General features: G+C 41.5%; 1 protein-coding gene across 6 annotated transcripts in view; it reads right to left on the bottom strand.

Moving 5' to 3' along the window:
- The window catches only part of MAPK8 (mitogen-activated protein kinase 8), a 165704-nt gene that overhangs the window by 65055 nt on the left and 74278 nt on the right, over window positions 1–26371 (bottom strand). The window contains exon 1 of one of the 6 annotated variants that reach the window (XM_036916589.2): window positions 5184–5315. The exons of the other annotated variants lie outside the window; for them this stretch is intronic. The gene's annotated coding sequence lies outside the window, so the exon portion shown is untranslated. Of the gene's footprint in view, window positions 1–5183; window positions 5316–26371 lie in introns of those variants that run through there. 6 annotated transcript variants of the gene reach the window in all.

The raw sequence follows: 26371 nt of genomic DNA, 5'->3' as shown, positions 1-26371 counted from the left end.
TTTTCTCTCCCTATTGTTTGAATGAAATATCTTTTTCCATCCCTTCACTTTTAGTCTGTATATGTCTTTGGGTTTGAGGTAAGTCTCTTGTAAGCAGCATATAGATGGATCTTGCTTTTTTATCCATTCTGTTACTCTGTGTCTTTTGATTGGTGCATTTCATCCATTTACATTTAGAGTGATTATCAATAGATATGTATTTACTGCCATTGCAGGCTTTGGATTCATGGTTACCAAAGGTTCAAGGGTAGCTTCCTTACTATCTAACCGTCTAACTTAACTCTCTTATTAAGCTATTACAAACACAGTGTGATCATTCTTTATTTCTCTCCCTTCTTATCCTTCCTCCTCCATTCTTTTTATGTTAGGTGTTTTATTCTGTACTCTTTTGTGTTTCCCTTGACTGCTTTTGTGGATAGCTGATTCTATTTTTTTCCTTTAGTTAATATTTAGTTGGTCTGCTTTCTTTGCTGTGATTTTATTTTCTCTGGTAACATCTATTTAGCCTTAGGAGTACTTCCATCTTAGAGCAGTCCCTTTAAAATAACTGTAGAGGTGATTTGTGGGAGGTAGATTCCCTTTACTTTGCTTATCTGGGAATTGTTTAATCCCTCCTTCACATTTAAATGATAATCTTGCTGGATACAGTATTCTTGGTTCAAGGCCCTTCTGTTTGATTGCATTAAATATATCATGCCATTCTCTTCTGGCCTGTAAGGTTTCTGTTGAGAAGTCTGATTATAGCCTGATGGGTTTTCCTTTGTAGGTAATCTTTTTTCTCTCTGGCTACTTGTATACCCTGTCCTTGCCCTTGATCTTTGCCATTTTAGTTTTTATGTGTCTTGGTGTTGTCTTCCTTGGGTCCCTTGTGCTGGGAGAACTGTGGGCTTCCATGGTCTGAGAGACTATTTCCTTCCCCAGCTTGGGGAAGTTTTCAGCAATTATTTCTTCAAAGACACTTTCTATCCCTTTTTCTCTCTCTTGTTCTTCTGGTACCCCTATAATGCAAACACTGTTCCATTTGGACTGGTCACGCAGTTCTCTTAATATTCTTTCATTACTATCATCCCTAGAGATCATTTTATCTCTCTCTGCCTCAGCTTCTCTGTATTCCTGTTCTCTGATTTCTATTCCATTAACAGTTTCTTACACCTCATCCAGTCTGGTCTTAAGTCCTTCCATTGTTTGTTTCATTTCTGTAATCTCCCCCAAGAATTCATCCCTTAACTCTTGCACATTTCTCTGCAGCTTCATGAGCATGGTTATGACTTTTACTTTGAATTCTTTTTCAGACAGATTGGTTATATCCATCTCACCAGGACTTCTCTCTTGGCATTTGAGTGATTTTGGACTGGACCAGGTTCTTCTGCCTTTTCATGGTGATATAAGTGATCACTGGCGAGTGGCGCATTGGTCAGCTGGGAGAACAAAGTCCCTTTCTGCTTGCTAGTTGCCTTGCATTCTCTGCTGCCTGTGTCCATTAACTGCACATAGGGAGCAGTGTCTGTGTTATTCCTGAGCTGCCGTGGATGGGACACCCCTCTGGATAGCCTAGAGCACTGGCAGGGGTCTCAGGTGAGCAGCGTGTGTTCTCCTGTGAGAACGGCACCCGTTTGTGCATTACGGACTTTGTGCCGGCCTCCTCTGCCTGTGCCGTGCAAAGACCTCTGGGTCTGGCCCCGTTATCTGCATGCTGGTAGAAGACTGTGTGGTTGCTGTGGGTGAGGCTGCTCCCCAGCTGGTCCCCAGTAATGGCAAGTCAGTCTGTTTGCTTGCAATGCCAGCGGGGGGCAATGAATGGCAGGCTGCTTATCACCGTGAGGGGCTTTGGAGCTGCATTCCCACCTGGGGGGTTAGGGCACCTGAAGTTCCTTAAAATTCCCAACCTGTTGGGCCGAATGTGCCAGGACGATTTTGTCCACCTGTTAAATGCTTGTCCCTTTAAGACCATGCAATGTGTGTCTGTACTCCCAGTGTAGATTACTAGGGCTGGTTATTTAGCCATTCTGTGCTTCCACTCCCTCCCTACTCTGATTCTTTTCCTTTCACCGGTGAGCTGTGGTGGGGGAACTGCTCGGGTCCTGCTGGGTCACGGCTTTGTATCTTACACTTTTTATGAGATGCTGAGTTCTTGCAGATGTAGATATACCCTGGCTGTTGAACTGTATCTTCTCATCTTTTAGGGATAGTTGTATTTTCTGTATTTTCAAAATATGTATGTTTTTGGGAGGAGATTTCCGCCACCCTACTCATGCTGCCACCTTGAGAAATCCCCTGTTCTTTGTAAATTTATCACTGTAAGTCCAGGGAGAGGAAATGTTGGGTCAAAATACCTCTAAAAACCAAAATCAAAGGGAGAAATAAAGTTTAAAATCCATTTAGCATTCACAAACTGCAGTCTGGGCCATTTCTCTTTCCTGCTCCAGCAGAAATAAAAAACTGGCCCTCCCCCTCATCACCGAGGTACAGATAAGCCATCAGTTGCCATGATAATTACCCATCGATCTGGAGATGAGCCTCTCTACACCCGTGAGGAATGATGCAAATGAACTAAAGCCACACTTTCCACCACTGAATACCTATTGATAGGCAGGTGTACTAAAGCCAGGCAAGATATTGTGGCAATGTTACAATTTTACCCACAGCCCACCCCTCTAGAAACCTCACCTTACAATCTACTTGTTCCCTATCTTCCAACCTAATAACTTACAATAGCAATGTTAGGCAGGCAAATAGATAAGAGTGGGGTGGAAAGAGAAAAAGGCCAGAAAGTCCACTAAAAAGACCCAGAGTTAATCAATTAAAGCTCGAAAAGCCAACAGTAACTTGGCCTGGAATGTTTGAATATTTCCCAGATAAAGGAAGGTACCTCACTATAGCCCATGTCTTTATTGTGTTAATCATGCAGGTGCAGCTTAAGTCTTTACCTTTACCTATATGCTGTTTTTTTCTCCTTCCAGCCCTAATTAAGTAGTTTGTAACCTAGGCAACTAATTTAGCATGCAGGCCCAGCCATAAACAACATAGTTAAAGGTAGGAAGCATTCCATCTTAAAGATTGTATTTTAATACCCAGGAAGTTAAAAATGTAAGATTCTTAACTTACTCTTTAGCAAACAGACAATAAACTCAGCCCACCTTTGGGGCTGGGCAGGCAAGCTGTTTGATATGCTTCCAGACCAAGATGCAGGTTATCCCAGGGAGAAATCACAGCAGGAAGTTCCTTGTGTTAATTCTAAATATTCAAAAACCACTTAACATGTCTGAACTCCAAGTCCTTAGTCACATTCCTAAAGAATCCTTAAAAGAGGGAACCCCCAGCTTTTTGGGGCATTCCTCTCTCTGGGGTTGCCCACACTTTCTAGGTGTTATCCTTTAAACTTTTCCCTGCCTTTTACAGCGCCTCTCTCTGAGGTTGCCCACACTTTCTAAGTCTGTAACTTTTAACTTTAAACTCTCTATTTTCACCCTTTCAGGGGGTGCTCCTCCCTCTGAGGTCACCCGCACTTTTCATGTGCATAACCTTTTAACTTTAAACTCTCTCTTTTCAATCTTTCAGGGGGCATTCCTCTCTCTGGGGTCACCCGCACTTTCTAGGTGCATATCCTTTTAATCTTTTCCCAATCTTTCAGAGGTGCCTCTTCTCTAGGGCAGCCCACACTTACCTTTCTCGAAGCGTGCTCCTTTTGCCTTATATTAACTTCTCACTTAAACACATAGTCTCTGCACCTTTCCAGTAATAAGTGTTTTATTACTTTGCTTTGTCATTCTAATCCTCTGAATTCTGGCTTTAACCTTCACTCTATCCTATCTCAGACAAGAATGGATGGGCTGCTGAGATCTCAGACCTAGGCTTGCAAATTACCATCACCTGAGTGACCAGGAACTGCAGCTTACAGTCATGTTCTTCAGTAACCTACCTGAAAGTCTCCCTTCTTTACCTATAGGAAGTTCTCAGAACATAATCTGACTCCATCCAGTGCTCTGTGACTCCCTCAAAGCCTGGGGTAGTTAAGAATTCAGTTCCCACACCATGCAGATCCAAGCAGAGGCTGGATGCCAGAAGACCCTGGCTTAAGGAGTTAGCAGGGGTCATACCCTATGCTGAGTAGCTGTTCAATGAACTTCCTTTATTATTCTATTCTGTCATTCCCTAATACTCTTACTTTAATGAATTCCTTCCTCACTTTGTCCTCTGACTTCCCTGCATCACCAAACCACTCTAACAGCAACAGCAATAAAATCTTGATAATCCTCAAGCCAGAGGAGTCAGCCTATGCAGATTGAGTAAATGTACTTTACAGCACAATCTCTCACTAAGCACAAAATATGTTTCTACACTTGTTTACTCATTCCTAACAACCATGCTAGATTGCTCACAAAATTTTACCAAGCATTAGACAAAGTCAAGCCTCTCTTTAAACATTTTTTTGACAACAGCAACACAATCATGATAATTCTCAAGCCAGATGATTCAGCTAGGTTCAAAGTTCCATGCAAATTAAGTCCAAAGCTCATCCATTCTAGCCATCATGCAGCAGCTGCAGCCAGGGGGTGCATCCAGGACACAAGGACTCTAGAAGCAAATAAGGTGATTGTGGAGGAGGGCCACTTTTCTGTTATTCCAGGAATACACAAGAGGCCAGCTTCCAGGTCTTTTCCCCAAAGTGCCAGAAGAGCCAGCCATCACTGATCTATGTGTTGAAATGTCCAAGGCTACGTCCATTTTATTCCTAATTACTGCACCCATCCTTGCAATGCACGTCCAATAAAGTGGTTGCCTTGATCACTCTCAATCACTGGCAACTGGCCATAGGCTGCAAAGAGATGCTCTAGGCCCCTCTTGGTGGTTTGCTGATTTGCACAATGTGCAGGGCACTCCTTCCGGGATCCGCTGACTTCTCCAGAGGTCAATGGCAAGACCCACCGACTGGTTATAGCCCACATTGTCTTTTGCCCCACGTACAACAAACGCTACGCTGATGCAGCCACTGGGCCACATCAGAGGCAGGCTCTCCCTTCTAGCCAGCACACCTGGGCCAATACGTCTGCTTCATCAGTCCCTGGGGATGCCAAAGGTAAATGGCCAGTCACATGATATATGGTAGGTATCTGTGCCACACCACTCCATGGCCTTTGAGTCCAGTTTCTCAACAACCCTGCGATGGGATAGGTGGTTATTACCTTGGTCGGAGTTTTTCCAGTGATGGGCTCCGTAGCCAACAAGGCGTGGCATACAGCAGTCAGTTACTTCTCTATTAAGATGTACTGGACCTCTGCTCCTTTTCATAGTTCTGACCAGGCTCCAGCTGGCAGCAGAAGCAGCAGCAGTAGGCTCGGGCCACAGGCTGGGGTTGGCACGGCCAGCAGCAGTAGTGGTGCCTCCACAACCACATGAGTGTACACACATGTCCCTCAGTGGAAGCGCCACTTCTCCCCATCATTTCTTGGGGTAGCACTCCCAAAGGTTGCATCCATTATAACAGATTTCAGGTTCAGAGGAATCCTACCGACGGGTCCACATTTAAGTGTGGGGAGAGGAAATCCTGGGACAAAATACCTCTAAAAACCGAAATCAGTCAAAGGGAGAAAAAAAAGTTTAAAATAGGTTTATTGCTTACAAAACTGCAGTCCAGCCTCTCTCTCTCTTCTGCTCAAGCAGCAGCAAAACCAGCCCTCCCCTTCACCTCTGAGGTACAGATGAGCCCTCTGTTGCCCAGGTAATTACCCACTGATATGGAGATGACCTTCTCCACCCCTAAGGAAAGATACAAATGCACTAAAGCCATACTTCTTTCCACCTCTAAATGCCTGTTAATATGTAGGTGTACCAAAGCCAGGCAAGATACTCTGGAAATGTTACAATTTTACCCACACTTACATAATCATGCCCTTCAGCTAACTCTACCCCTGGCAACTATGATCTGTTTCTATCACTGTAGTTTGTTTGTTTGTTTCCTTTTAAAAAATGTTATATAAATGGAGTCACACAATATGTAATATTTTGAGACTGGCTTTTCCCAGCACAATCCTTGAGGTCCTCCAAGTTGTTGATATATCAATAACTAATTCTTTTTCTTGATGATTATTATTCCACTGTGTGAATGTACAGCAGTTTGTTATCCAGTCACCTTTTGGCTGTTATGAATAAAGCTGTGAAGTTTTGGGTATAGGTTTTTGTATGAAAACAAGAGTTCATTTCTTTAAGTATAAAGAAGATATGGCAATTGCATGTTTGGCTTTATGAGAAACTGGTAACCTTTTTCATAGAGTGGCTGTTACCATTCTGCATTCCCACCAGCAATGAATGAAAGATCCAGTTCCTCCACATCCTTATGAATATTGTATAAGCCAGTATTTTTTATTTTCACCATTCTAGTAGATGTGTAGTATCTCATCATGGCTTTAAATTGTATTTCTCTAATGGCTAGTGATGTTGAACATCTTTCGTGTGCTTATCTGTAATGCTCTTTGGTGAAGTGTGTGTTTAACTGTTTTGCCAATTTCATATTTGGACTGTCTGATTTCCTACTGTTAAGTTTACAGAGTTCTTTATATATTTTGGATTACATGTCCCTTGTCAAACATATAATTTGCAAATATTTTCTCCCAGTCTGTGTCTTGTCTTTTCATGCTCTTAACAATATTTTTTATAGAGTAAAAATTTTTTATTTTGATAAAGTCCAAGTTATCAGTGTTTTCCTCCATGGAAATTGCTTTTGGTTTAAGAAATCTTTGCCTAGAACTTAGACCAACAAGTATATACATTTTTAATTCTCAATTTCTTTTTATTGAAGTGTAATTGACATACAATATATTAGATGCAGGTGTACATCCTAATGACTCAGTATTTTTATACATTACAAAATGACCCCCAGGATAAGTTGTTACCATGTGTCATCATATGAAATTACAATATTATTGACTATGTTAGTATGTATTTTGTACATTACATTCTTCTTATTTTATAACTAGAAGTCCAAAATAAAACAAATATTGGTGGTGAATTGTATATGGAAGAAAAGTAGTAATAAATACATTGAGTCTGAGGTATCTTTGAGAGACATCCAAATGGAAATATCAAAGTTGGAAGCTAGACAGAAAATGGGACCTCAAAGGAGAAGTCTGGGCAAAAAATACAAATTTAAGAGTTGTCAATGTTATTAAAACAATGAGGGAGAATGATATTACTCAAGAGGAGTGTAGTAGTAAGGAAAGAGAGCCCTAAGATTCAGCTTTGTGGACACCCATACTTAATGTGCAATTAGAGAAGATAAGCCACAAAGTCAGCGAAGATACAGCCATATATAGACAGAAAATATCACAATGGAGAAGCTAAAGGAAGAGTGTTTTAAAGAACAGAGTGTCCAATAGTGTTGAATGTACAGAAATATCAAATAAGCCATTTGAGTAGAGTGATAGGAGATGCTAGACTGGAATGAGCTGAGGTGTGAATAGGATATGATTTTAGAAAGCAGTTAAGTGGGCATTTTCTACTTCTTTGGAAAAGTTTAACAAAGAAAACAAAAGAGAAAATTAATCAAGAAAGGTAAATGGTCCTGGGAGAATGATTATATTATATATGTTATGTACCATAGGTAACACAGCATAGCATACATAACATAGAGACAATCTGAACATATTTACCTACTATTAGAAAGGGTCCAGTATAGAGGGGAAAGGTGAGAATAGGTGAGTAAAAAGAAAACTCATTTAAACTACACTGCTGTATATTTAAATATGCAGATTTTAGTCCCAGACCGTGGTCTTTTTGAGAGCAAAAACTGTCTCCTACATCTTCAGATTTCCAAAACATGTCAGTTCTTTGTATTTATAAATTAATAATTACTAAAAAAGTTAAATAAGAACATTAATCTTTTTAAAGTCACAAGTTACTTAATAAGTTGTTCTTTTATCTCCACCAGTGTTTTCTTTCATTAGGAAACATTAGGAAAAAACATGATTGAATTAGGTTTTTTTCACTCAAGGTTTATTTCTTTGATGCTTATACAAGGAACAAGACTCAACTGCTATCAGGCTGGCCCACTGATAAAATGTATGGAGTGGCAAGACTGAATGTGGAGACAAATTAAATAGTTATTGAAAAAATACTTAAGGAAAAAATAATGAGTGCAGTGCAGCCATATAGCCAGGCATCACAGACAACAGAAAATAACTGAGTCAATGTAAAAAAGGTCAGAATTCAAGACAGCTCTAATTATCAGGTAATTCTGGCAATAAGTCACTGGGGTGATTTGTAGCCTATCTGTTTTTACTCATCCTGCTGCTCCTCTCAAGGAGTAATTTATAGAAGAAAAAGAGATATGTGGATGGTTAGTATAATCCATTATTGCTATATTTTCAGTTTTTATACTAGGCCACTTCATAGACTACTAGCCTTGGGTCATAGGCCTGCCCTGGGCTAATCAGTCATGAACAAGGCAGCAGAATGACATGCTGCAGAATCCATCCACGCTAAGAAACTTCTCTGGGCTGATTTTCTCAGTCCTTTATATTTTTTAACCTTTAAAATGACAGCTCACTTTAAGAGAGATGAGAGGCAAGACTTCTCAAAAGTGACATTATTGAAATACCAATGGAAAAGGAAAATAATGAAAACTATAATATAACAAGGTTGTATCATAAATCTATTTAATGGCTAACCTTAGTGTAAGGCTGGAGGCACTGGAGGGAGGGGTGAACACGTCAGATGAGCTCAGCCCTCACCAAACAAGGAAAGGGGGCAGCAAAGCCCCCAACCCCGGCCTAGTAAGGGAAAGAAACCAACAGATTCCAGCCGATGACGTGCCAAAATCCCCGGCTGCTGCCCCCTCCCAACCTGGAAAAGGAGTAGTAACTTTCTAGTCCTTTGTCTACTGTAAAGGCCAATGACACGTGCCTCAGGCTAGCCAATCCTTGTGCCACAGTAGACCTATGGTGTCCCTCCCTCTAACTTCTTTATAAACTCACTGCCTGCCCTGCAGGGCGCGACTCCTCCGGCCTGTGACTAACCAGACAGGCAAACATTGCCTGGGATTGTGCCCTATTAAACTTTTGGCTCCTTTGTTGCCTCCTCACCTGGTCATTTCAGCTTGATTTTACCTTACAGCTGGTGCTGAAACCCGGGAAGGAGATAAGGTGCAGGGCTCCAGCCGGCCAGTGGTAGCTCCCACCCCTCCTTTCCTGATCCGGGACCTCCGCCTACCCTCAGTACCTAGGACGGCGATTCGGTGAGTCCCTCCTTTACCCTGGTCTGTTGTCCCAGTCCGGTCTCCACCTGGTTTGGTTAACTTCGAAATCGTAGCTACGTCCAGGTTCTCCAGACATTAAGCCTGTCCTGGTCCCAAGACAGAGGAGACATCCTCATACGGGCTCCCAGATCTCCGGGGAAGAGTATGATACTTCCCTGTCTCCTCCTAACCTGAGTGAGTTTGGGATGCTGGGCTCGCCAGTTTAGGGGCTCTGGGAAACGGGTAACAGACACGGGGCACCAGTCCTCTAAATTGAAGGCTCAGACCCATCTGCAGTGTCTCATATCTAATCTGGTGGCCCTAGATATAGTGGAGGAGATCTGTAAATGGAAACTGGTCTGACTCTCTTCTCAGACTGGGCCCCAGTATCCTCTGGACAATTAATCTCACTGGCCCCCGGAGGGAACTTTTGATTTTAGCCTCCTCGCCGACCTAACTTCTGTCACCAAACTGGGAAGTGGTCTGAACACCCATATGTCCAGGCCTTTTGGACATTGCGCTCCTGCCCAGACCTTTACATTAAGTGTTCAATGACCCAGGTTCTCCTGGCCTGATCTCCAGTTAAGGATTATCAGCCTCTTACTCTGCCAAGTCCTTCATCCTTTTCAGATCCACCAGAGGACTTCGGTTGCCTGCCTCCCTCAGCCTGCAATCCCTTCCCCTCACGTCGCTGCCATCTTTAGGTTCTTTATCCTCACCTGCATCACCGCCATCTTTAGGTCCCTTGTCCTCACATGCGTCGCCATCTTTAGGTCCTTTGTCCTCACATGCATCACCATCTTTAGGTCCCTTATCCTCACATGTGTCGCTGCTATCTTTAAGTCCTTTGTCCTCACATGTGTCGCGGACATCTTTAGGTCCTTCGTTCTCAGCCACACTGTCTTTCTGCTCCTCTCCTCTTCCGGTGTCCATGCCACCCCCTACCCCTCTCCTTCCACCTTCACCACCCTCTTTCCCCACTGGAACAAGCTCCTCCTGCACTCCAGTTCCAGAAGCCACGGACAAGACTCCTCCCAGCACAGACCCGCCTCCTTTCTCTCCCGATCCTACACCCCTCCCCACACATGCCATTCCCCGTTTGTATCCTCCTCTTCCAGCGTCGCCACCATCTTGTCCTTCACTTCCTGTTCCCACCCTGCCACCATCTTATGTGCCCATGCCACCCTTAGTGCCCAGTTGGTCTAGCCCTCCGATCACCAGATCCAAGGCCCAGCAGTCACCCCAAACAAAGGCCCAACTAGTAGCCCCTCTCTGAGAGGTTGCAGGTGCAGAAGGGGTTGTCCAGGTTCATGCCCCTTTTTCCCTAGGAGACTTTTCCCAGATTGAAAATGCCTGGGCTCTTTTTCCTCTAACCCCACAGTTTATACCAAAGAGTTTGACTACCTAACTCGGGCCTACGAACTTACCTAGCATGATATACATGTTATCCTAACCTCTACTCTTACCTCTGAAGAATATGACCATGTTACCTCTGCCACCTGACATTGTGGAAACAAGGCACATTAACACAGATCAGGCCAAGCCAATTGGGACTGAGGTGGTTCCTTTCACGGACCCCCAATGGGACTATAATACCAAAGACGGGGGGAACTCAGCGGGACCGAATGCTCCAGTATTTACTGGCAGGTATGAAGAAGACGGCTCAAAAGGCCATTAATTATGATAAGCTGAGAGAGATTACTCAGAGACCTGATGAGAACCCAGCCTGTTTCCTTAACCAGCTCACCAAAGCTCTCTCCATAAACACCCGCCCCACCCCAACTCATTGTTGGGGCCAACGGTGTTAGCTACTCATTTTATTACCCAGTCAGCCCCACCCAAAAGACATAAGTTAAAAAAGGCAGAGGAGGGGCCCCAGACTCCACTCCGTGACCTGGTAACCATGGCCTTTAAAGTCTTTAATAAGCGTGATGAAGAACATGAGAGGAGGATAGCATCCCAGACCCGAGCCTTTGCGGCAGCCCTACGACTGGCAGAACAGGGGTCTCATCACACCAAAGACCGGTCCAGAGCTCATGAGCCTCTGGGATCTTGCTTCCAGTGCGGCCAGGAAGGCCACTGGGCAAAGAGATGCCCCAACCCGACCAAAAAGCTGACTAAACCCTGCTCGGTTTGCAGTGAAAGGTCATTGGAAGGTAGAGTGACCGGCTGGAGAAGGTCATCCCCCTGCAACAGTCTTGCGAGAGACAGGCCCCCCTGAGGGACTCCCCTCCAGACCTGCTGGGCTTACTCGAAGACTGAAGCTGCCTGGACTCCAACACTCCTCTCACCCTTGCTGAGCCCAGGGCCACGCTGTGGGTAGCGGGTAAGTCCATCTCCTTTTTGGTGGACATGGGGGCTACCTACTCTGTTTTACCTTCCTTTCATGGGTGTTTACATCCTTCCCAGGTCTCGGTTGTGGGTGTCACAGGAATCCCCTCTAAGCCTCTGGAGACAGGTCCGGTAGCCTGCACATTTGAGGGCTATCCTCTTACCCACTCATGTCTAGTCATCCCGTCCTGTTCCATCCCTTTGTTAGAGAGGGATCTCCTATCCAAGCTTGGTGCCTCCATCTCCCTGCCGCTTAATCATCCCCAACTGAGTTCACTCATCGCTCTAGCCAGTAAAAGTTGTGACCCTGAGGCCTCTGTGGACTCTCCTGTACCATCAACAGATGTTAACCTGATGGTCTGGGACACCTCTACTCCTGTAGTGGTGAGCCATTATGCTCTGGTCCTCATCCGCTTCAAGGACCCGTCCTCCTTTCCTTCTAGGCCCCAATTTCCTATTTCCCAAGCCTATCACAAAGGTATCCAACCTATCATTACCCATCTTCTTTCCCAAGGGCTTCTGGTACTGACTAATTCTCCCCGTAACACTCCCATCCTTCCAGTCAAGAAGCCATCAGAGGCCTACCAGCTCGTTCAAGACCTGCAGATAATCAATGAGGCTGTAGTCCCTCTTCACCCAGTCTTCCCTAATGGTTACACTGTCTTGTCTCAGGTTCCCCCAGACACCTCCTGCTTTACAGTTTTAGACCTTAAGGATGCATTCTTCACCATCCCTCTACACTCCAATTCCCAGTTATTGTTTCCCTTTACCTGGGAGGACCCAGACACCCACTGAACTGGACAACTAACTTGGACGGTCCTACCTCAAGGCTTCCCAGACAGTCCTCACCTTTTCAGAAAGGCACGGATGGAAGATCTGTCCCATCATGACACAGAAGTGAGGACTCTCCTCCAGTATGTCGATGACCTCCTCCTATGTAGCCCCACAAAAGAGGCCTCTGCTCAAGACACAGCTTCCCTCCTAAACTTCCTGGCTCAGCGGGGATATAGAGCCTCTCCATCAAAAGCTCAGTTATCCACCCCACAAGTTACATACCTTGGAGTGGCCCTAACTCCTTCTTCCAGGGCACTCACGGTGAACCGGACAGCCTCCATTAGAGCTCTTCTACCACCCACCTCAGGAGCTGAGATCTTGTCGTTTCTTGGACTGGTGGGGTTTTTCCAACACTGGCTCCCTAACTTTGCCTTATAGCTAAGCCTCTGTATGCTGCTGTCAAAGAAATGCCCTCTGGGCCACTCACCTCTCCTACAGCAGTGGCCCAAGCTTTTGAAGAACTGCAAAATGCCCTCCTCTCCTCAACCCTGCTTATGCTGCCTAATCCTAACAAACCTTTTCTCTCATATACTACAGAAAAGACAGGAATAGCAACTGCGGTGCTGGTCCAGCCAGTAGGACCTGGACACTGATCCTGTCAAAACAACTGGATCCCACCGCTAAGGGGTGGCAACCCTGCCTTAGAGCCCTGGCAGCAGCAGCGTGCCTCACCAAAGAAGCTCTGAAACTAACCCTCCTACAGGTGATAACTGTATACTCTTCTCATCATCTACAGGACCTTCTGGGCCACAAATCCTTGGCCTCTCTCAGCCCATCACGAGTGCAGGAATTTCACCTATTTATTGAACACCCTGTTAACTTTACAGGTGTCACCACCATTACATCCAACCACCCTCCTTCTTTCCACTGGTTCGTCTGCCATGCCCAGCCACTCCTGCACAGCACTGGTGGAAACCCTTTGACTCCTGTGTGAGGGTCTCCAGGACACGCCCCTCACTGACCCGGACTTAACTCTGTTCGTGGATGGAAGCTCAGTCAGGGATTCAAATGGGTGCAGGCGAGTAGCCTATGTGGTAGTTTCCTCCTCCTCAGAAATAGTGGAGGTGGCTCCCCTCCCGATGGGGACCTCCTCCAAAAGGCAGAACTAGTAGCCCTCACCTGAGCCTTACAGTTGGCGGCGGGTCTTAGGGTAACCATTTACACCTACTCAAAGTATGCTTTCCTAATCGCACACAGCCATGCAGCGATCTGGAAGGAAAGGGGATTCCTCACTATGCGAGGGACCCCAATTGTAAATGGTAAAACAATTCATCACCTACTCCAGGCCTTACAGGAACCCAAGGAGGTGGCTGTTGTTCATTGCCAGGGACACCAGACAGGTACTGAGCCGGTCACTAAAGGGAATGCTCTAGCCGATGCTGCTGCCCGACAAATGACCTTGGGTCCTGATTATTCCCCAGTATTGTTTATCTTCCCCTCTATAACTCCTTATTCCAAAGAGGAAAAACAACAACTTTTAGACCAGGGTGGAATGGCTGGACAACAGGGATGGATACATCTTAAGGACAGGCTAGCCCTTCCCCAGGCCCAGGCCAGGGAAATCAAATCTACAGTTCACCAATTCCTCCATATTGGTCCAGAGGCTATGTACAGGTTTCTCTCCCCTGGACTCTGAAAGACCATTAACCAGGTACATATGACTTGCACCACCTGTCATCATGTTTCTTCTCAAGGAGTCCTCAAACGCCATGTGGCCCTCCACCAGCTGCGGGGAGTGCTACCTGGACAGGATTGGCAGATTAACTTTACCCACATGCTTAGACACAAAAAGCTCAGATATTTACTGGTCATGGTTGATACATTTTCAGGTTGGATCTAGGCCTTTCCTACCTGCCCAGAGACTGCATCGGTGGTGGCAAAGACGTTGGTGGAACACATCATCCCTCGTTTTGGCCTTCCGACATTGCTCCAGTCGGACAACGGACCAGCTTTCTTCTCAAAGCTCACATAACTGGTGGCTGACTCTCTAAATATCTCCTGGAAACTACACATACCCTATCACCCTCAATTGCTGGGTAAGGTGGAAAGGGCCAATGGCCTTCTCAAGGATCAACTTACCGAACTCTCCTTAGAGGTAAAGACCTCTTGGCCAGGATCAACTTACCGAACTCTCCTTAGAGGTAAAGACCTCTTGGCCAGACCTACTCCCAGTTGCTCTCACCCGATTGCGAGCAGCCCCTAGGGGACTCACCAGACTAAGTGCCTTTGAGTTAATGTATGGTAGACCCTTCCTTCTAAACACAGGCCTGCCTACAACTCCACCTCCTCTAGCCTCCTACCTACCTTACTTCTCCCTCCTAAGACATCTCCTCAGGGTACACGCAGACCAGTTCCTGCCTCAACCTACTTCCCCCTTGGATCCAGGAATCACAGAAGTTCTACAGCTGGGAGATGTCCTTCTTAAAGGACTCCAACCTCAGTCCCTCCAACCATGGTGGATGGGACCATACATGGTGATCCTTACCACTCCTATGGATGCCAAGCTATTGGGACACTCCCCGTGGTACCACATCTCCGTGCTCAAACGAGTGCCCAGTCATGACAGGTGGAGGTCTAGAGAGACAGGGCCCCTCCATTTGCATCTTATTTGCACTGGTGCTGGCCACAACGACTCATCTGGCTCTTGCAAACTGGGTCTGTAACCAGTGCGTCATATTGGGTATGCTCCAACTACACCAATTGGTCCCCTGGACATGCTACTTTCAAAAGATACCTTGTCAGCAGCAAGATCAATTGTATTGGGCCACTATAATGTTAAGATATTTCCAAACTGGCTGCCGAGGAGGAGTTGGCAAGACCATCTGCTGGGTACCAGACCCTCCACCAAATCCCCAAGGAAAGATACCCCCTTGTGCTGCCCAATTCTCATCTTTCCATTCCTTCCTCCAGGCTGCCTGCTATGAACGAGCCTCGGTCTGTCTCTCATCATCTAGACAACAGTACTGTATGGGGCAAAGCCTGGATAATCATGTCTGTCCTCAAAGACAAGGACAACATATCTGCTGGAACCTCCGGCCACTGATGGAGAGGTTGGTCGGTAGAGGTGCACAAGATGATGCTGGTACATCAGTACTCGCCCCTTCCCTCCAAGCCTCCTCCGGCCTCCCACCAGCCTTAACCCTGCCCACACTGCCCCTCCTCAGCCAGAAGTAGCTAGATTGAGTCAGCGCCCATTATAACCAAAAGGCTGGAATGTAAGGCTGGTGGCACCGGATGGAGAGGTGAACATGTCAGACGAGCTCAGCCCTCACCAGATAAGGAAAGGGGGCAGCAAAGCCCCCAAGCCCTGCCTAGTGAGGGAAAGAGACCAACAGATTCTGGCCTGATGATGTGCCAAAATCCCTGGCTGCTGCTCCCTCCCAACCTGGAAAAGGAGTAGTAACTTTCTAGTCCTTTGTCTACTGTAAAGGCCAATGACACGTGCCTTAGGCTAGCCAATCCTTGCGCCACTGTAGACCTATGCTCTCCCTCCCCCTAACTTCTATATAAACTGACTGCCTGCCCTGCGGGGTGCAACTCCTCCTGCCTGTGACTAACCAGACTGGTGAACATCGCCCAGGATTGCACCCTATTAAAGTTTTGGCTCCTTTGTTGCCTCCTTGCCTGGTCATTTCAGCTCGATTTTATGTTACACTTAGAATTTAACCAACTAACTCCAGAAGCTATCTTACAGAAAGGTAAAACTCAACAAGCTCCTATAATCCTCAAAAATAAACCACTAATAAGTTTTGAGAATTAAGAACCTAATTATTAAAACAAAATGAAGTAAAGCTAACAGGCAGGAAGAAAAACAAAATTCTCTACTTATACACCATCTTCAAAGTCAAATGGCATGAACATACAGACACCTGCATACTTTTCTTTTGCCCTTTGGCTTAATGATTCTCCAATTTAAATATAATAATTAATGTTCAGAAGTATGTGTGTGTGTGTACAAAAAGATTTTATATTGTCTTTCATGAGTTAAGGAACTTTCAAGAGCGATTCTGACTTCAGCTTTACATACTGTGTTTAGACTCTTAACTCCAGTGTGAACAAGATTCCATTCATCTAAACAACCCGTAAAACTGGCACTCTCAAAACAACCCCTGAAAATTTATAACACACAAAAACATTTAGGGTCACACTAAACATGAGATGCTTCCCTGTGGGAGACACAAAGAAACTAATAAGTAAGAAAACAGATTCCTATCTCCAAGGGTTTAAGTTCACCAAGATGGGCAGAATTGTCTGTACCATTTTAATTGTCATTTCTCTCATTTTATTTATCTGCAAGACATACATAGCTGGATGTTTAAAAATTAAACAAGTATAAGACAAAATGTCACTATTATAAATATTAAAATAATGAAGTTTGCATTAGGAAGAGTTAGAATCTTATAAGAATTCATCAAACTCAGACTTTTATTAAAGTAAGAGCTTCAATGAGCCTAAAGGCTGAAATAATGTCCCTCTAAGTTTTGAGACTCTTCCTTTTCCTACTTTTATGAAATTATTCTTTCATAAAGTAGAGGTTAGGATCTACTTCCACAGGTCCTTTGTAAAAACTAAAGGGCAAATCCTTTAAGCATAAGCATAATTAGCATTTTTCTTTTGTGACCCATGAATGCAGAAATAATTCCAGCCAAGAGATAACCCTGGTGCTTGGGCCACCACCAATTCTACTTTCTACACCTACATATTTCTCATATTTTCCATAATCTAGCCCCTAGCACAAAAGGGGTGGGGGAAGGAAGTCTTGGTTTGTACTTCTGCAACTGGGTTTTGTAAGATCTATTCCTGAAATAGGTTTAATTCTTAATTGAACTTACTTGAATAGGTTTATTACATTCTAACCATGTAATGATGCTAAAAGAGGTATCCTTTCATAATTTCTGTATTTTGAGAAGGGTACCTTTAACAAAAATAGTGGCAGCCATATGAAATCACTAACCTTAGAACTAGTCTCCAAGATTTCAGACATTCAAGTTATTTATTAAAGATCTCAGGACTTTATAGCAGTGTCCTCAGCAATACAATAACATGCTTCTGGCTACTTTTTAAATAATAAACAAACCTTAAATTTGGAACCCAATGTGGGCATGCCATTATCATTAACATTTCAAGTGGTCGGTATCCAAGATTCTAAAATTACTTAATATTCAAAATGGCAAAAATCTCAAAATATTACAAAGCTGGGTCTGAGCTGCTGAACTATATCTGGATTAATGCTGGTGCTAAAGTACAATGCAAAATTTTTCAATGACATTCAGTTCATTAGAAATGGGTAACCTAGTTTGTAAGAATATACTATTTCCCAAGGTACTCAAAAGATACTCATTTTAAAGCAAAGAAAAATTCATACTTGTAAATTCCTATAAAATCTTCATGAGTTCTTATGCAAGAAAAAAATACCTAGTTTTAAGGGCACCTTTGTACAATGTGGCCCTGGGTTTCCTGTTCTGCTATCCAAAATAAAAAAAAAGATCATATAAAATATCTCATTACATGAGAAAAATTCAAATGCCTAATGTTTTCTAATAATAATAATTACTGTTAAGTCCTGTGAGTCTCAGGTTCACATGAGAAGAAATGTTGATCACATTCAACCACCACCAGACACTTCCTAAAACCACAAATTAGTAATAGCAAATGAGAAGTGTCCCAGATGAATTTTACAAAGAATTTTATTCATATTAGTTAATAACACATATAAACCACTGGTTTATCATGTCAGCAATGTAATTATAATCAGAATTTTTTTAAAGTGCTAGGTGTTAGGAGAAAATGATTCCAGATACACAGCTTTCTGTAATTAAATGTGCCTGCTCCCAGCAGAATAAAAATAATCACTGAATTTCAGAGTAAGTTATACCATGTTTCATAATCTGAGAGCTCAGCAAGATGGGGAGAAAAAAAGCATTTCCATTTGATTGTGATAACAAGATATAACAAATCTAAATTGAAGACTTGCAAGATTAGTAGAAAGGTTTAATTGTCCAGTTACAAATTTATCATCAATCATTCAGAAACAGCCTCAATTTTAAGCTCTATCTCATCTTCAAGCTGCCCTTCACTGGGTAAGAACTAAAGCTTGTGCCGTAAATAATGTGTATTTTTTTTTAGCTACCAACACATTCACAGCTACAAAGGCCAGAGACTAAAAACACAGATAGTAGATATTAAGTGTTCCTCCTTTAGTCCTCTCCCCGCTCATAACCCCCCAAAAAGTTTTATGACTTGCTGGAGTAGTTTAATAACCCACATATGGAAAAAGCTCACCAAATAACTTAGAAGATAACTTAAACATAATATAGGTGTCCAACATGCCAAATGGAAGAAGTGATAAAACGGCTTGTTTTTTATTTCTGATTTGGATTTTCTGATTCACAAATGTCAACAGTGACAAATAAGTGTGTTTATTTTTTCCTAAAGAGCCCTCTAATAATTTTAAACAGTAACACAGTGAAGTGCTTTGAAGGAAAAAGATCCTTGAATAATAATGTCAAATGACTATATGGCATAGAGGAAGAAGGCCTTGAAAAAAACAGCATGCTGGACCACTAAGTACAAGAACAAACGATCCTGACAGGGCTCTAAACTACCCAGCAGTATTACAGCCCTGAGTAACAATCAATAATTATGATACTCCTGAGGCATTAAGATATTAAATGACTAGTGTACTTCATTTCAGAGAGCCAGAACATGGCTAATAAATTTTTATGAAGAAGCTAATCAAAGTTATCTTTTTTAAATTTTAGTAGATTAAGAAGATAAAAATCACATATATGTTATTCATCAGTAATAAACACACTGCAAACAAGTCACAGCTATTCTTCAAATTATACAGTTGCCTTTCACGCTCCACTATCTCTTGAACCCTCTGGAAAGCCACTTAGGAGTTTCCCAATCCAGTAACCTGCTAAGTCAACTTCTCTTTAATCTCTCTTCAATTTCTCTGCAAATTGCTTAAACTGTGCAAGTAACTTTTCTTCCTACTTTCCACTCCTAAATAGGCATCGTACCTAAGAAGACCTTATCACTCTATATATTTTCCTTCCTTGAAGGTAAATTCATGGTTTCATTTATAATCTCTCAATTTCGTTTGTAGCCCAGGAACTACAGATCCATTGTTCTTTAGTGTCACTTTCATCTAAGTTTCTCACACTGAGTTATTTTCACTTATTCTCTGTACATAAGGACCGCCCAGGCCTTTAACAACTTTACCTTCCCATTAGCCCTCTCATGTTTTTTTACTTCTTTCCTTTCTCAGCTTATATTTTATGGTCCATTAATTAACTAGACCACCACTAAGCCAATATCCTTGCTCTGCTCTCTCCTGATGCACTAACCTGAAAAAAGCATAGTATGGACCAAACCAGTGTCTTCTCCTTCTGAGCCTATACCTAGGCTGCTGAATAACTAACTCAGTCAATGGTGCAAACTAGTACTGCTTTTAATTTAAAGGCCTACAATCTAAGCTAGGCAGAAAATACTAGATTTCCCTACTCAGCTATCTTCTCTAAGTAAGGATACTTCTACAGTATCTACTTCAAATAGTCCCCCCGCTTCTAAATCTTTCAATGCTACTTTACTTAATATCTATCCCTTCGTAGAAAAAAAACGTAAGTTAATACCTTAACTTTCTTTTGCTAAATCGGTGCCCACATACTTATTCTTCAATATTATGATTAACAGTGCTCTGAATAACTCTCCTGATCTTGCTCGATTATTACCCTTTCTCCTAGCACTCAAATACGATTAAGACCTTGATATTTCAAAAATACACACACCTAAAAACCCTATTTCACTGTCAAATTCAATTCTTCAAGAACTATATTTGCTATTTTGATTTCTTCAGTCCCATAGAGTCCTCAACCCTCCTTGCATTTTCACTACCTCCATTAAACTCATTCACCAAGGTCATCAACAAGCTCCTGGCTCTGAAACCAACAGAACTTTATTCTTTCTATGCTGGTCATGAGCATCTGGCACTGTTCATCACATTCTCCTGTCTGAAACACCGTTTCCTTGTGTTCCTAAAAAATGCTGCATACTCCTGAATTCTCCTACCTTCTGTTGCTTCTGTTTACCCTTATAGGCTCATTCCCACCCCCACCCTCTGCCAGTCCTCAAATATGATTCTCTTCAGGGCTCTCATTATACTATAGCCACCCAGGCAATCTCATCTACTCTCATGACTTCAGTTAACACTTAAAACTAGCTTTCAAGCATTTATCTATGACTGAGCAAATTTTTCTCTGCTCTAAGGGGCATACGTTCAATGATTAGATATCTCCATTAAGATGTCTTAAAGCTACCTCAAACTCTGCATGTGCAAAAATGAATTTCCCACCGAATCTGCTTCTCCTATGTTCTTCTAGCTCAGGGATTGCTACCATCATCCACTCAGTTATCCAAGCCAGAAACATAGACATTATCCTTGATTCTTTATCCTCCCATATCCAACTTAACATCCAGTCCTGGAGATTCAATCTTTAATCTATCAAAAATTAATTCTCTTCCTATTCACCACTCTAATCCAGGCCAGTATTTTCTACTGCCTAGATTACTATATTGTCCAAAAGGGGGCCTCTAGTTCTCCTGCCCTACTGGGGCCAGAGTGGTCTTCTGAGGTTGGTTCATTCTGAGAAATCTGCCCAGCCCACAACTTACTACACCCCTTAACTTACTACAACCCCTTATGAGTGAGGAAGGTTTTGAAGCACTTATCTTATTCTATAGGCTTGCCTGGCCATAGCTGATTAGATCAAGGGGAGACAACTGACTTTAATGGGCCCATTAGATTCTTTCCGAAGGATCTGGAATTAAGAGAAAAACTAAGAGGCTATGTGTTACTTTGTAGTTAGAGAAGCAGCGAAGTCAGTATACAATGAAAAATGAAGCAGAAGCTAGAGACAAGACACCTTGTGGTGAGGGAGAGGGAGGCAAGAGCACCTGATACTAACCAGTAATGATTTTTGGCTCCAGACCTTTGTGAGGTCCAACTGCAGTAACTACGTTGCATATACTGAACTTTTCTGGATCACTTTTGTCTTTTGCCTAAGTTTTTTACTTACAACTAAAACACCCTTAATGAAAAAATCCTTCTAACATGCAGATTTGACCCTGAACCTCCCTTGTTTAAAATCATAACATGGCTTCCTTTTGCTCACAGGATAAAGCCCAAAGCTTCCATTAGGGTTGTCAGGGCTTTCGATGATCTGGCCCTGGCCTCCTCTCCAATCCCAGACATAGCCACAATGAATGAGGAATTCAGTTCCACAGTGCACCACCATCTCTCTCAGTTGCACTGACATAAGAGTTTCTTGTTACCTGCAACTACTTCTCCTCACTCACTTTCCCTAGTCAAGACCTACTCATTTGTCAGGCTTCAAGTTTGGTCAGTACATTCACTCCTAGGATACACTGCCCTTCCTCTACAGAAGGATATGCATTATCCTGAATTGTAAATATCTGAGTTTCCTACTGGACTAAAAACTCTGTAGGGGCAAAGAGTATGTGTTTTATTCACTGTTGTGTTCCCAGAATTGCAGAGCAGATATCAAATATTTATGAATGAATTAATGTAGTCTGTTGTCAAATCACGTCGACTTCACTCTGATACCTTGTTCCATAGATACTATCCTCCTCAATCTCATTCCTTCTCTAAACTATTTCAATGAATTTTTAATCTCTGCTTAATTTCACCCCATTCAAATCCAACCTATATCCTGTAGCAAACAGGTATTGCAAGAGACATTAATTCTCTCCTCTGCTTTCAACTGCCTCTAGAATAAAGCCCATCCAAGTGGACACATTTTATTTCTTGAGCATATCAGAATTTTTTGCCTTTATGTCTCTATTTCCTTCTGTGAAATGCCCTTCTCCACCATTTCCAAGTATTCAAATATAACTCATCATAATAAGGCCAGGAAATGATACTTTTCATCTGAATTTTATCTATACTTCTCATGACACTTACTGTATTTTATATTGTACTAGAAGTCACCTATATATCTAAATATAAAATTTTTATGTCAATCAAGAAATGTCAAGTTTCCTGGTTATGCAAAGATAAAACATGTAAAGCAATTAAACTTAAAAGATGTGACTGAGTTATTAATGTTCCCAAACATGGTAATAATCATGGATACTTATAATTAACAGAATTACATTTGTCTACAATACAGATTTTTTTACATTTAGAATGGTTTCATTACCAAGGGTTGATGCATTATCCTGGTTAATGACATCCCTTTAAACAATAAATGTGAAATTTCTTTTCTATTAACTAAAATGTCTTAATTGTAAAGGTGCACAAATAATCAAGGGAGCTCAACAATATTAAACTTGCTTTTGTGGGCTTGGTACCTCAGATGGTTGGTCTAACAGCTTCTAATCATTCAAGTCCATAAAACAAAAGCAAAATAACATCTGGTGGTTATGCAGCAGAGGATTCAAGAAAGAAAGGTACTCTTTTGAAGTGAGCTATTACATCTATTAATGTAATAAAAAGCTTTACAAATATCCTAGCAGCTTCAGAATAATCAGTTGCTAATACTTAGGGTAAACAATTTACTTTTCAATCCTACATGGCAGTTTTTCCAAACTATGAGTGCCAAACCATTTGTAATGGATTATGAAGTCAGTTTAGTGAATTAGAATTTTTTAATGTGTTAACAAGTACCTGTGAAACTTTTATTTTCACACATACACACAAATGAGTGCATAATGGATCGCAATAAAACTTAACTTTTATGGACCACAGGCAAAAAGTCAAAACAGCAAACCAATGACATGTACAAACCATAGGGAATACATTCATATAAATTAATTTTTTAAAAGCCTGCTTCATTTTCAAATAACAGTAAGTTATAGTGAGTTAAATATTTAAATATACATAGGGTTCTCATCTTATTACATAACAATATTTATTCATAGGTCTTGTCAAAATACAGGAAACAGACCAGGTAAGTTGTATTCTTAAAAAAATCTTATTTGTTTTCAATTTCTTACAGACTTTTCTTTACTCGCCAAGGACATTCTGTAAGCTATGAAGTAGAACATGACAGCTATTAAATTACTACATATTGTGGTATCTCATTGAATCAGGAAGTGACTAAATAATACAATATGCAATTAAGATTTAGATAAAGTTGACTCAGCAAATATACTTGTTATCCAAATGTCATACCATGACTAACTCCATAAACATGCTCATTCCTTGACAACTCAGAATTCCTTCCTTATACTCATATAAATTATTACTCAGATAATATAACTTTTAATAATAAACAGGCTAAGAATTCAATATACCTTCAAAAAACACCCTTGCCAAAGATTCTTTATAAAGACATGGATAATTTTACATTTCCCTTAAAAAATGGAATAAGAATCTCTTTGTCACTATTTTGGTTACCAAGGGTTAGCAAAGCTTTGGAATTTCCATGCAAGATAACATATTGTAAATATGGTAATAATACTGTCAAACCCAGTAATACATAAAAAGGAATAAAAATCTCAGTATATCTAGGCTGTGTGTAGGTTAGTTTATAAGGTGACATGGGAGGTATAAGTTTACTCATGATCATGTGAGGATCGTTTAACTGAAATCTGAAAACAAAATGACATCAATGCATTTATGTCAGCAATACTGATGATTATTTTTGCTTTAATAGTTGTTAAGGTATAATATCAACTTTGAAAACACTGACGAATATGTACCTAATGACTGTTTACTAACACGGTGAAAAAGACAAAAGACTACAGAGCCAAGAAAAATGATACCACAACCCCAGAAAAATACCCCTTTTAAGTAAGCTTTCTTATCATTTGGTTTATTTTATTTCACTTATTTCCTTAAAAGCCTTGGAGTATAATGACTATATTTTCTGTCTTACATAGCTTAGCTACAGGACCCTTAAACAATAGAGAATACAAACAATGGAGTTTTCAGAAAAGAAACAAATTGCTATCTAGCTACAAAACCATTAATATCTTGTGTATGTTTTATATCAATAACTTGCCATTTCCCTTTAAATCATATACTATATTTTCAAACTGATGGACATAAAGGAAGTAATTCCATATGGAAGTAATTCATGGTTATTATCATGAGTACTGAATATACACATATACAATGCCTGAAGAATTACATTAGGTGTAGTTTCTCTGGATAAGTCCATTCATACAGAGTTTACTATTGTTCTAAGATTATCTGTTACAGAGACAGTATGATTGACTGCTCTAGTTTGCCAAGAACACTTTTTTAAAAAATATCAAAGGTCTTTAAAAAATCAATTGTCAAAGCCAGTCGACCCACTATTTGGAGTTTTCGGCAATTAAAATATTTATTGAAAATGGTTCTGACATTTCAGGTAATAATGGTTTTCTCTTGGTCAAAAGAACAAAAGCAACCCTTGATATTCCAGAGAGGCCTTGGCTCCCTTTTTGGAGGCACAACAACCATCTTCCCAGGAGACTATACAGGTGCTTTGAAAGAACAAAGGCTTTGAAGCAGGACTGATATAGATCCAAATTTTGCCTTTCCACTTACTAATTGTTTGATCCTGGCAACTTACTTATTAACCCATTTGATTCCTCAGTTTCTTCAACTGAAAAATGGCGATATTTGTATTTGTCTTCCAAGTTATTGGGCGAATCAAAAAAGAAACTGGCACATGGTAACTATTCAACCAATCTTAGTTCCATTTCCTTTCTACTTAACTCAAAACCACTAACCAAGAGCATGAAATATTTCTCAAGAATACAGTTTTAAGAATTCTTATTTTCATATAATATCACAAGGGACACTGTCAAAAAAGAGACAAAATTCTCTTCATGCTGTATACATGATTATCACAAACATAACCTCTACAAGCCATTCATTCAACCTACTATTTGGCCTCAGAAACTCAAGGAAAAAAAATTAATGCAGTGAGTTCCCTACTAAACATGTCTTATTATTCATCTGATATTTCCCTCCACTGCCTAGGACAGTGCCAAACACATGAACACTCAATGTACTGTGCCTTAAAAACTCCTGAAGTAATTCTGCAAACTCAAAATGACTATGAGTCAGGAAGTTAAAGATGAGTCATTAACTTTACACACAGTTTGAGAGAATCTACAAACAGCTTTTTGGCAACTGAACTCAAGTCCAAAACAGTTCCTGATAGAGAAAAGAAAAAAATAATCAGCACTGTGATACACTCTTTCCTTTTACATGAAGAACACATCAGCTACTTTTCAGATGTTTGCAAATTATCAGAAATGTGGGGAAAACCTGCCCTCACATATATGACAAGCACTGGAATACTGGCCCACATTACAACTCATCTAGACAACTTAAAAGCAAGCAGTATTCAGAGCAGAAATTGCAGACAAAGCAGGAAAATGTCAATATGGGTTGCCAAAGTGGTGCACTTGAGCCATCTAGTGGGTAAGAGAAAACAGCTAACTTGAATTCTGTAAGAAAACTGTCCTATTGACCCAATTCTCCTCAATGAAAATAATAAGGTATATATTTTGGGGAACAGTAGATTACAATCTATAAAAGAGGGTAGGGAACTAAGAAGTAGGTACTGGGGAAAGATGAAGATAAAGTGGTGACAAATTTATCTGGATGGAATTCAGATTTTATGGATAATTAAAGATAAATAATAAAAACAAACACTCATTATGAGATTTTTCTTTAAACCAGTTAACCATCACACCATGTGGGAACTGTAAAAGACATTACAGAAAAAGTTCCTAACAGTTACAAAATCTGAGCAACGGCTACAGGCAACAGAGACAAAGTGGCAGCCTCTGGTTACAAGAAAAAGGAACCAAAAATATAGGGAATTTCTTAGAACTAAATGAAGAAAATGATGTCACCTTTCTGACTGGGTACTACCATCCAACTAGGCTTAGGACAACCCCAGCTCACTTAGGATGTCCTCCCATGCCCAGCAGAGAAGAAGGTCCTGGGAG

This window comes from Manis pentadactyla, chromosome 8, assembly GCF_030020395.1.
Source record: "Manis pentadactyla isolate mManPen7 chromosome 8, mManPen7.hap1, whole genome shotgun sequence".
In the NCBI taxonomy this organism is placed as follows: Eukaryota; Metazoa; Chordata; class Mammalia; order Pholidota; family Manidae; genus Manis; species Manis pentadactyla.
The sequence above is the reverse complement of the archived record's forward strand: the minus strand, read 5'-3'. Positions and strand labels throughout refer to the sequence as shown.